The sequence below is a fragment of the Helianthus annuus genome, chromosome 4 (assembly GCF_002127325.2).
Source record: "Helianthus annuus cultivar XRQ/B chromosome 4, HanXRQr2.0-SUNRISE, whole genome shotgun sequence".
Classification (NCBI taxonomy): Eukaryota; Viridiplantae; Streptophyta; class Magnoliopsida; order Asterales; family Asteraceae; genus Helianthus; species Helianthus annuus.
Window position 1 is genome coordinate 123,244,698 of NC_035436.2, and position 10,658 is coordinate 123,255,355.

The following is a 10,658-nucleotide window of genomic DNA, read 5'->3' on the forward strand; positions in this document are numbered from 1 at the left end:
GATGAACATTTCCAAGTTCGGGAGGTAATGCAAGTCTGTAGGCTACCTTACCGATTCTTTCGACGATCTTGAATGGTCCAACGTATCTAGGTGCAAGTTTTCCTTTCTTTCCAAATCTGATCACACCTTTCCAAGGTGAGACCTTAAGTAATACACGATCACCGACTTGGAATTCTAAGGGCTTGCGTTGTTGGTCCGCGTAACTCTTTTGACGGCTTCGAGCTGCCTGTAAGTTATCACGAACCTTCTTAACCTTGTCAGTTGTCTTTAGAATGAGGTCAGGTCCAGTAAGCTGAGCCTCACCTATTTCATTCCAGCAGACTGGTGAACGACATTTTCGACCATAGAGAGCCTCGAAAGGAGCCATATTGATGCTGGAGTGATAACTGTTGTTGTAGGAGAATTCAATCAATGGAAGATGTGAATCCCAACTACCACCAATATCGATCACACAAGCTCTAAGCATATCTTCCAGTGTCTGGATTGTTCTTTCAGTTTGGCCATCTGTTTGTGGATGATAAGCTGTGCTCAGATTGAGTTGGGTCCCCATAGCAGATTGCATGGTTCTCCAAAAACGAGAAGAGAAACGAGCATCTCTATCAGAAATAATGTTCCGGGGAACACCATGTCGAGATACGATTTCATCCACATAGATTTTAGCCAGATCTTCAGCAGAAAGATTCTCACGGATCGGCAGGAAATGCGCTGACTTTGTAAGACGATCAACAACTACCCAGATGGCATCATGACCTTTCTAAGTGCGCGGAAGTTTGGTAATGAGATCCATAGCAATGTTTTCCCATTTCCAAACTGGGATCTCAGGTTGCTCCAAAAGACCATAAGGATGCTGGTGTTCAGCCTTAACCTTAAGACAAGTAAGGCACTTTGAAACATACAAGGCGATGTCTTTCTTCATACCAGGCCACTAATACTGAGTACGAAGATCCTTATACATTTTGTCTGAGCCGGGATGAACAGAATAACGAGACTTATGGGCTTCATCCATAAGCAAAGTGCGAAGATCATCTTGGCTTGGGACCCATAAACGGTCCATGAAATAATATGATCCATCATCCTTCAGCACAAGATCAGGCTTAATGTGATAGGGTAATTCCTTACCCATCATGTCTTGTGAAACACAAGCCTGTTGAGCCTGAGTAATGCGTGCTTGGATATCAGATCGAGCTTGAACAGCAGATTGAACACGAACACAATGAAGCATAGTACGTTCCTTACGACTTAATGCGTCAGCCACAACATTCGCTTTACCAGGATGGTAGCGAATTTCGCAATCATAGTCGTTTAGGAGTTCGACCCAACGTCTTTGCCTCATGTTGAGTTCTTTCTGATTGAAGATATGCTGAAGACTTTTGTGGTCAGTGAAAACCACGCATTTTGTACCATACAAATAGTGTCTCCAGATTTTGAGAGCGAAGACAACTGCGCCCAACTCAAGATCATGAGTGGTGTAGTTTCTCTCATGTACCTTCAATTGTCTTGATGCGTAGGCTATGACTTTGTTCCTTTGCATCAGAGCACAGCCAAGACCCAATTTCGATGCATCACAGTAAACAACGAAATCATCATTGCCTTCAGGCAAAGTTAGAATAGGTGCATCACAAAGCTTCTGCTTCAAGGTCTGAAATGCTTCTTCTTGCTTAGAACCCCATTCAAAGGGTTTATTCTTCTGAGTTAGGGCAGTTAGAGGAACTGCAATCTTCGAGAAGTTCTCGATGAAGCGGCGGTAATAACCCGCAAGACCAAGAAAAGAACGAACCTCAGTAGGAGTAGTAGGCGTATCCCAATCCTTAATCGCACTGATCTTGGAGGGATCTACATGTATACCTTGTTCGTTGACAATATGTCCTAAAAATTGAACTTCCTTAAGCCAAAATTCACACTTGGAGAACTTGGCAAAAAGTTGCTCTTTCTTTAGGAGTTCCAGAGTAAGGCGAAGATGGCGCTCGTGATCAGCTCGCGTCTTAGAATAAATCAAGATGTCATCAATAAAAACAATGATGAACTTATCCAAATAAGGCTTACAAACCCTATTCATTAAGTCCATGAAAACAACAGGAGCGTTGGTCAAACCAAATGGCATGACTGTGAACTCGTAATGCCCATATCGAGTCCGGAATGCTGTCTTGGGAATATCCTCTTCATGCACACGAAGTTGATGATACCCAGAACGAAGGTCAATCTTCGAGAAGCAAGTAGCACCCTGTAACTGGTCAAAGAGATCATCAATGCGAGGTAGGGGATATCGATTTTTGATGGTAAGCTTATTCAGCTCACGATAATCGATAACATTCTGAAGGATCCATCCTTTTTCTTGACAAAAAGAACGGGAGCACCCCAAGGTGAAAAGCTAGGACGAATAAAACCTTTGTCAGAAAGCTCTTGAAGCTGCTTAGATAGCTCTTGCATCTCGGATGGTGCAAGACGATATGGAGCTCTGGCAATAGGATTTGCACCAGGTACGAGGTCAATACGGAACTCGACTTGGCGTGCAGGAGGTAGACCAGGTAACTCTTCAGGGAACAGCTCCGGATAATCCCGAACAACAGGGATATCTTGAATAGACTTACCTTGGTCTTTATCTGCCGTAACATGTGCCAGGAAGGCCACATAGTTCTTTCGCAGATACTTCCGAGCTTGAAAACAAGACATAAGCTTGAGGCTACTAGCAGGTTTTTCACCACGAACCTGTAGTATCTCACCTGACGAAAGCGGCACACGAACGATCTTCTCAAAACAAACTACCTCTGCGCGATGCTTGGCTAACCAATCCATACCCACAATAATGTCGAAGCTCCCAAGTTGCATAGGCGTGAGGTCAATAGGAAAAAGATGGTCGTTGAGGTTCAACTGGCAGTTGCGAAGAACAGAATCAAGAACAATGGGTTCACCATTCGCAACTTCTACTGTCAAAGGCTTACCTAGTTTCGTTCTAGACACGGGAAGCAAAGGCTCAAAAGATAACGACACAAAACTCTTATCGGCCCCTGAATCAAAAAGAACAGATGCAGGTTGATTATTAACTAAGAACGTACCGTTTACCATCTCGTTGTCTGCTTGCGCCTCAACAGCATTCATATTAAAAGCTCGTCCACGAGCCTGAGCCTGAACTGGATTTGCATTAACCAGCCTTGGACACTGGTTTCGATAATGGGTCAGGTCTCCGCAATTAAAGCACGAGCCAGGAGGATAGTGAGGTCGTGCAGCTTGTGCTTGCTGTTGAACAGGTAGTTGAGCTCCCTGTTGGGCTGGATTTCTAGCAGAACGACAAACCTCTGCCAGATGACCCGATTTTCCACAATTGGTACAGAAACGACACGGGAGTTGCTGTTGATGGTGACTATTGCACCTATTGCATAAAGGTGCATTCCCTTCATACCGCTTCTTTGCGGGAGGCTGCGCTGGCTGATTGGGAACCGCATTTTTCTGTTGGGCAGTGATGGCAAAATTTTGGGAAGCCTTTCGCTTCCTGGAGCCCTTTGATGAGCCAGAATCCTTCCCCTTCTTACCTTTCTTGCTATCCCCTTTGTCAGAAGCCTGATTCTTGCCCTTGTCACCCTTCCTATGCAATTTACCCTTTCTGATCTGCGATTCTGTCAACGTTGCAGATAGTTCGATTGCCTGACGAACAGTGGTAGGTTTACTACCAGTAACGATGTCTTGCACAGAGTCAGGTAGACCATCGATGTATCTTTCGATAGCCTTGTCAAGTGGGGTGACCATTGTTGGGCATAACAAACTCAACTCTTCATATCTATCAGTATATGCCCGGTGCTCACCACTAACCTGTTTCAGATCGTCAAACTCCCTTTCCATCTTTCGTAGCTCATGACGAGGACAAAACTCACTCATCATGAGAGTCCTCAATTCAGCCCATGTTTGCGCTAAAGCGACTTCAGCACCTCGATCTCTCATAACCCCGTTCCACCATGTTAACGCCCTCTTCTGAAAAACACTAGAAGCAAACTCCACTTTGCGATTATCAGGACACTGAACATGACGGAAAGTATTCTCAATGCTCTCAAACCATTGAAGGAGCCCAGTTGCCCCCTCAGTACCACTGAACTTGAGTGGTTTAGCCGAATTGAAGCTCTTGAAGTTACAAGGAGCGTTCTGATTGATGTTGGCTTGGTTAAACTGAGCAATAAGATTCGGGAACGCAGCAGCCATATGCTGTGCGATGATTTCTGCCAGTTCGGCATTGAGTAGCTGATTTTCGCGTCGAGGAGGCATGCTAAAAAGAGGAAAACATGAGAGGAAACGAGTGAGATGATTAGATGAAAAGAACGAGACGAAACAAAATCAACAAAGCAAGGATGGTGGTCATTTGTCCGTATCACAAAGCAAACAAACGACACACAGTGACTAATCGAAGTAAATGGGCTCATAAATAATGCTTAGCGAAGACATGCTTGCCTATAAGTGAACACTCACCCCAGGAGTTCCCAGGTAAGAGTGACTGGTCCGATTATGTGGATTTGTACGAACACTCTAGCCTTAGACAGAAAACCCAGGGTACAGGCATTCACCCTTCCAGTTTGCACGTGTTCACACTATTTAGAACCCAAAACTTTGACGAGATTTTGAAAACTTGGAAAACAAAGGAATCATTCAAAAACAATTGATAAAGTTTCAAAATCAAATTGAAAAACCAAAAGGGTTCAAAACCATATAAGAAATCATTTGAAAATAGAAGATTGTTTTTCAAAAATCATTTTAGGAAAACTGGGTTCTTGTTTTGGTGATCACCTAAGGATAGGTGAAGTGCATGTTTTAAGATCTAAACACAAGACAACTTGTGTTGGGGTCCTAGAAAGGTTATAGTCTAGGTCAAAGCATTACTAATAACCTAATTCCCGATAACCATTGGCTCTGATACCAACTCTTCTGTCACACCCCGACCACGTAAAACATCAAATCGTGGCGGAAACGTCGGGGAGTGTTGTAACAGAATTATTGTTCCACAACCAAGGTAATTTAAATAATATTTTATTCATCACCTAAGGGTGGAATACATTGTTTCAAATGAGAACCCACAAGTTACATTGTCTTAAAATAAAAAGAAACAAAGTACATAACAAGTTTTAACTAGTCTAGATCCATTTTATCGTCACTAAGGCCCAAGTCCACCCTAGTGTATCACGATCATCCTATGCATTTGCTCCTGAAACACATGTGAAAATAGGTACGCCAGCATAAAAATGCCTGTGAGATACATAGGTTTTGTGAAAATAGGATCCATGACTTAGGTTTTAGAAAAAAACGTTTAATAAAATGTAGTCATGAACCTTGTTGATTGTATTGTTTGTAAATCATTTGAAAAACGATGGTAGTTATGTATTTTTGAAAGAATAATGTATGGTTAAATGAATAACCAAGTAAAATAAGTTGTATAAAACAAGTTGTTTGTAAAACAATGTATTGTGAAAAATATGTTATATAGCTAAACTGAAATGATTTAAGCAACGCTGCGATGCGTAATATCATACAATCACTTATATATAGGAAGTACCAGCGGCGTATCCACCATGTTTGTATCATATTACACACGCCTCGTTACTTAAATCACTTACCCAAACAAACCACCAATGTAAACATGTTTATGTTTAACCAAATGTCAAAATGTTTATGTCAATGTCAATCATGTCATGTGTAAACAAAATGTCATGTATGGTAAGTGAAATATGTATCAACTAAACCATAGGTGAAAATGCACAAAACAAAATATTGAAGTAAAACTCAGTTTAAATCAACGTTATGTTTTGTGGAGATGCATGCTATACTGAATACAAACATTTATGCGGTATTGTGAAAATGCATACATTCAAGCCTTGTGACTGTGGTGATAAACCTTTAAACAAATTAAAGGTCTATCGGTTTTTATGTTTAAATCGAATTCGGTCATTCCTTTCATCCAAACATACCCAGGATGTCAGGAACGGGAGTTGTCAATTCCTATGGTACCACTACCTACTAACGAGCGGCGTGATCAAAGTTAATGAATGTATATTGTCCCACTTAAACAAACCAAATGTCATAACCAAAATATAAACATGTGAAAACAATGCACTAAGTATGTAATCAAATGTACACACATAGCGTGAAATATCATGTAAAACAAATGTATTAAGTATGATGAACATACATAGCATGAATATGGTAAATCAAATGTACTAAGTATGATGAACATACATAGCATGAAAATGTCATGTAAAACAAGTGTACTAAGTACGATAAACATACATAGCATGAAAATGTCGTGTAAAACAATGTACTAATGAACATAGCAAGTATATAATGCGAAAACATGAAAGCATGAAAGTAACAAGTAGGCACATGTGTTTCACCCCAAAATGTTTAGAAAACAGTAAAAGAGGGGTCTATGTACTCACTTGAGATTGCTTAGAAGTCGTAGGATAACCACCAAGCAATGCTAGTAGATCACGGAATCAAACGGCACCTATATAGGTATTTACATTAATTAACGGACCTATCGGAGGATCGGGTAGTACGAGGGTTCGTATACCAAATAAGTATGGGAACTTATGTAATATGGTTTGACAAAGCCTACATACTAAAACGAAACTTATCCTAAGTGCTTTTGACCCGTTACGACCCGTTTAGGTAGCTTATGCCACTTTAACGCGTCGTTCGCGTAAAACGCGTTCGGAATGCCTAACTAGCCCTATGACAAGTTAGATATGCCTTAACATGTTCAATATAGTTGCTAAATCAGTTTAGATACCAAAGATTGTGTAATATAGGCTTAAAATGAATTTTGGCGTAAAAAGGGTATTTTGGTAATTTACCTAAGGCACATACATTACCTATCATACAACTAGTTAAACGATGTGACCATAAGGTATAACCTCGGAAGGTTATTCCCTATACAACTATGGTCACCTAAAGTGTTTGGTCGGATCCTAAAGATCAACCAAATGGGTCGGGTTCGTAAGCATAAGCGATTGATTAGATCGCTTACCTTACGACCCTTAGACAAGCACAAAACTAGAAGCGACGAGCTAAACATGCTAGAACATGTTTAGTGAAGTTAGAAAACAGGTTTGGTATTAAAACAAACGGTTTTAATACCCTAGAGTAGTTTGGTTACAAAATACGCGAGAAAATGCATTTTGGCGGAAACTACGACTCGTCACTGAGCCTAGATAACGTGGTAATCAGTAGGTATAGTCACTAGGGACTATAACCATCGTGATTACGCTCACATTATGAAGTTCAAACGAACTTCGCGTTGACCATAAACTGGTCAATGCAGAAAGTCAAACACAGCTTGACTTTAACGCTAAAATGAACGAAAAACGCGAAAGAAAACTTACAGAAGATCCCCGCAAGATTGATCTTTCCAAGTATTCTTAGGTATGAAGTGGTTACACTTCAACTTAGAGAAATCTCAGAAAAATCAAGTGGGTTTGAGTGAATGGGGTGGGGGGTATTTATAGATTTCGTAGAACCGTTAGGATCGTTCCTCGTAATCCGAGATTCAATCCTAGCCGTACACATCAAGCCCATAGTTTTAGAAAACCATGGGACATCCAAAACCAGCCCACAAGATGCAAGAAACCATGGGTAAAGGTGTGTAACAGCTGGAAATGGCTGGAAAGCACATTCTGCTGTTCTGGGGAGGCTTTACGGACCGTAAGCAGGTCCATACGGTCCGTAAGGACCCTGCAGACCAGCAATGTTTCAGTTTTGGCAGCTTTGGTCCCTGTGCGCGTATGGTCGTGTTTTGGCACTTCTAACACCCGTCAAACCCATTTTTGAGCTCTACAAGGATGTTAAAGTATAGGGAACATAAAACATACTCAAAAATATGCCGGATGTCGGTTCGTTTGGCCGTACGATTGCGTTGTTCGGTTAATTACGACGGAAGTCGTAACGGACGCAAAAACGGTCCAAATTGCGCGACGAATGGATTTTTGACAAGCCAAACACTAAAACATAATATTTTAATGCTTACATAAATTTTTGGATGTCCGGATGTATTCAGAACGTAAGTTATGCGCGAAAATGCAAACTTATGCACTTTTTGACGCTTTTAGTCCCTGAATGAGCATAAAGTTTATTTTAGCACACCGAACCCCTCAAAGCCTATTTCTAAGCTATGTAAAGGATATTTAAGGTGTGTTTAACTTATGATCATGTTCCGGAATGTTCGTTACAGTTCAAATTGGCATACTTTTCGCAGTTTGTCAATTTTAGTCCCTGTAAGCGAATTAACTGGATTTTGCCATACCAAAGCCTTCAAAACTTATTTCTAAGTTATGTAAAGGTTATTTAAGGTATGTTAAGCATAAATTGATGTTCCGGAGTATTTGTTGCATATAACTGATTAAGTTTACGCACCAGTTTGTGTATAATTCTCCAGAAAGCGATATATAGTTTGAAATCGAATAAAAGTCAACACATGAAAAACATCAAACATAAACAAACAAACATTGGGATCAAATAACTTTATTTCATTGATAACTGAACTGTTTACAATGATTACAAGCACAGATGTCACAGACACACCAAAAGTCGTACCGTCATCTCTTTGCTGAACGGAAGTTCTGAACTGAGCTCTCACAGTTTCGCATTTATTTCACACCCCGACCACGTAAAACATAAAATCGTGGCGGAAACGTCGGGGAGTGTTGTAACAGAATTATTGTTTCACAACCATGGCATACAAAGTTATGTTTTATTGATCAAACAAACGAGTTAGATTGTCTTAAAACAACTGAAATAAAGAGTACATAACATGTTTTAACTAGTCTAGCTCCATTTTATGTCACTAAGGCCCAAGTCCACCCTAGCGTGTCACGAACATCCTATGCATTTGCTCCTGAAAGACATGTGAAAATAGGTACGTCAACATAAAAATGCCTGTGAGATACATAGGTTTTGTGAAAATAGGATCCATGACTTAGGTTTTAGAAAAATGTTTAGTGAAATGCAGTCATGAACCTTGTTAATTGTGTTGTTTGTAAATCATTTGAAAAGCGATGATAGATATGTATTTTTGAAAGAATGATGTATGGTTAAATGAATAACTAAATAAAAATGAGTTTGTATAAGATAAGTTGTTTGTAAAACAATGTATTGTGAAAAATATGTTATATATATGAAGTGATTTAAACAACGTTGCGATATGTAATATCATACAAACACTTATATATAGGAAGTACCAGCGGCGTATCCACCATGCTTGTATCATATTACACACGCCTCGTTACTTAAATCATTTACCCAAACAAACCACCAATGCAAACATGTTTATGTATAACCAAATGTCAAAATGTTTATGTGAAAAACCATGTCTAATGTCAAGTGTAAATCATGAAATGTGTATAACAATGTCAAAATGTCTATGTCAAATGTCAATCATGTCATGTGTAAACAAAATGTCATGTATGGAAAATGAAATATGTATCAACTAAACCATAGGTGAAAATGCACAAAACAATGTATTGAAGTAAAACATGGTTTAAATCAATGTTATGTTTTGTGGAAATGCATGCTCTACTCAATACAAACATTTATGCGGTATTGTCAAAATGCATACATCCAAGGCTTGTGAATGTGGTGATAAACCTTTAAACAAATTAAAGGTCTATCTGTGTTATGTTTTATCGAATTCGGTCATTCCTTCCATCCAAACATACCTATGATGTCAGGAACGGGAGTTGTCAATTCCTATGGTACCATTACCTACTAACGAGCGGCGTGATCAATGTTAATGAATGTATATTGTCCCATTTAAACAAACCAAATGTCATACCAAAATGTAAGCATGTGATGTGATGTAAATGTACTAAGTATGCAACAAATGAACATACATAGCATGTGATGTAAAACAAATGTACTAAGTATGATAAACATACATAGCATGAAAAGGTAATGTAAAACAATGTACTAAGTATGCGCTAAACGAACATACATAGCATAAAATGTCATGTAAAACGATGTACTAAGTATGCACACAATGGACATACATAGCAAAAACATAATGAAATCATGTACTAATAATGTACTAATGAACATAGCAAGTATATGATGCAAAAACATGAAAAGCATGAAAGTAACAAGTAGGCACATGTGTTTCACCCCAAAACGTTTGAAAAACAGTAAAAGAGGGGACTATGCACTCACTTGAGATTGCTTAGAAGTCCTAGGATAACCACCAAGCAAGGCTAGAAGATCACGGAAACCAAACGGCACCTAATATAGGTATCTACATTAATAAACAGACCTATTCGGAGGATCGGGTAGTACGAGGGTTCGTAAACCAAATAAGTATGGGAACTTATGTAATATGATTTAACAAAGCCTACATACTAAAACGAAACTTATCCAATGTGCTTTTGACCCATTACAACCCGTTTAGGTAGCTTATGTTACTTTAACGCGTTGTCCGCGTAAAACGCGTTCGAAATGCTTTACTAGCCCTATGACAAGTAAGATATGCCTTAATCATGTTTAATATTGTTGTTAAATCAGTTTAGATACCAAAAATTATGTTACATAGGCTTAAAATGAATTTTAGCGCAAAAAGGGTATTTTGGTAATTTACCTAAGGCATAAGAACTACTTATCATACAACTACTTAAACGATGTGACCATAAGGTATAACCTCGGAA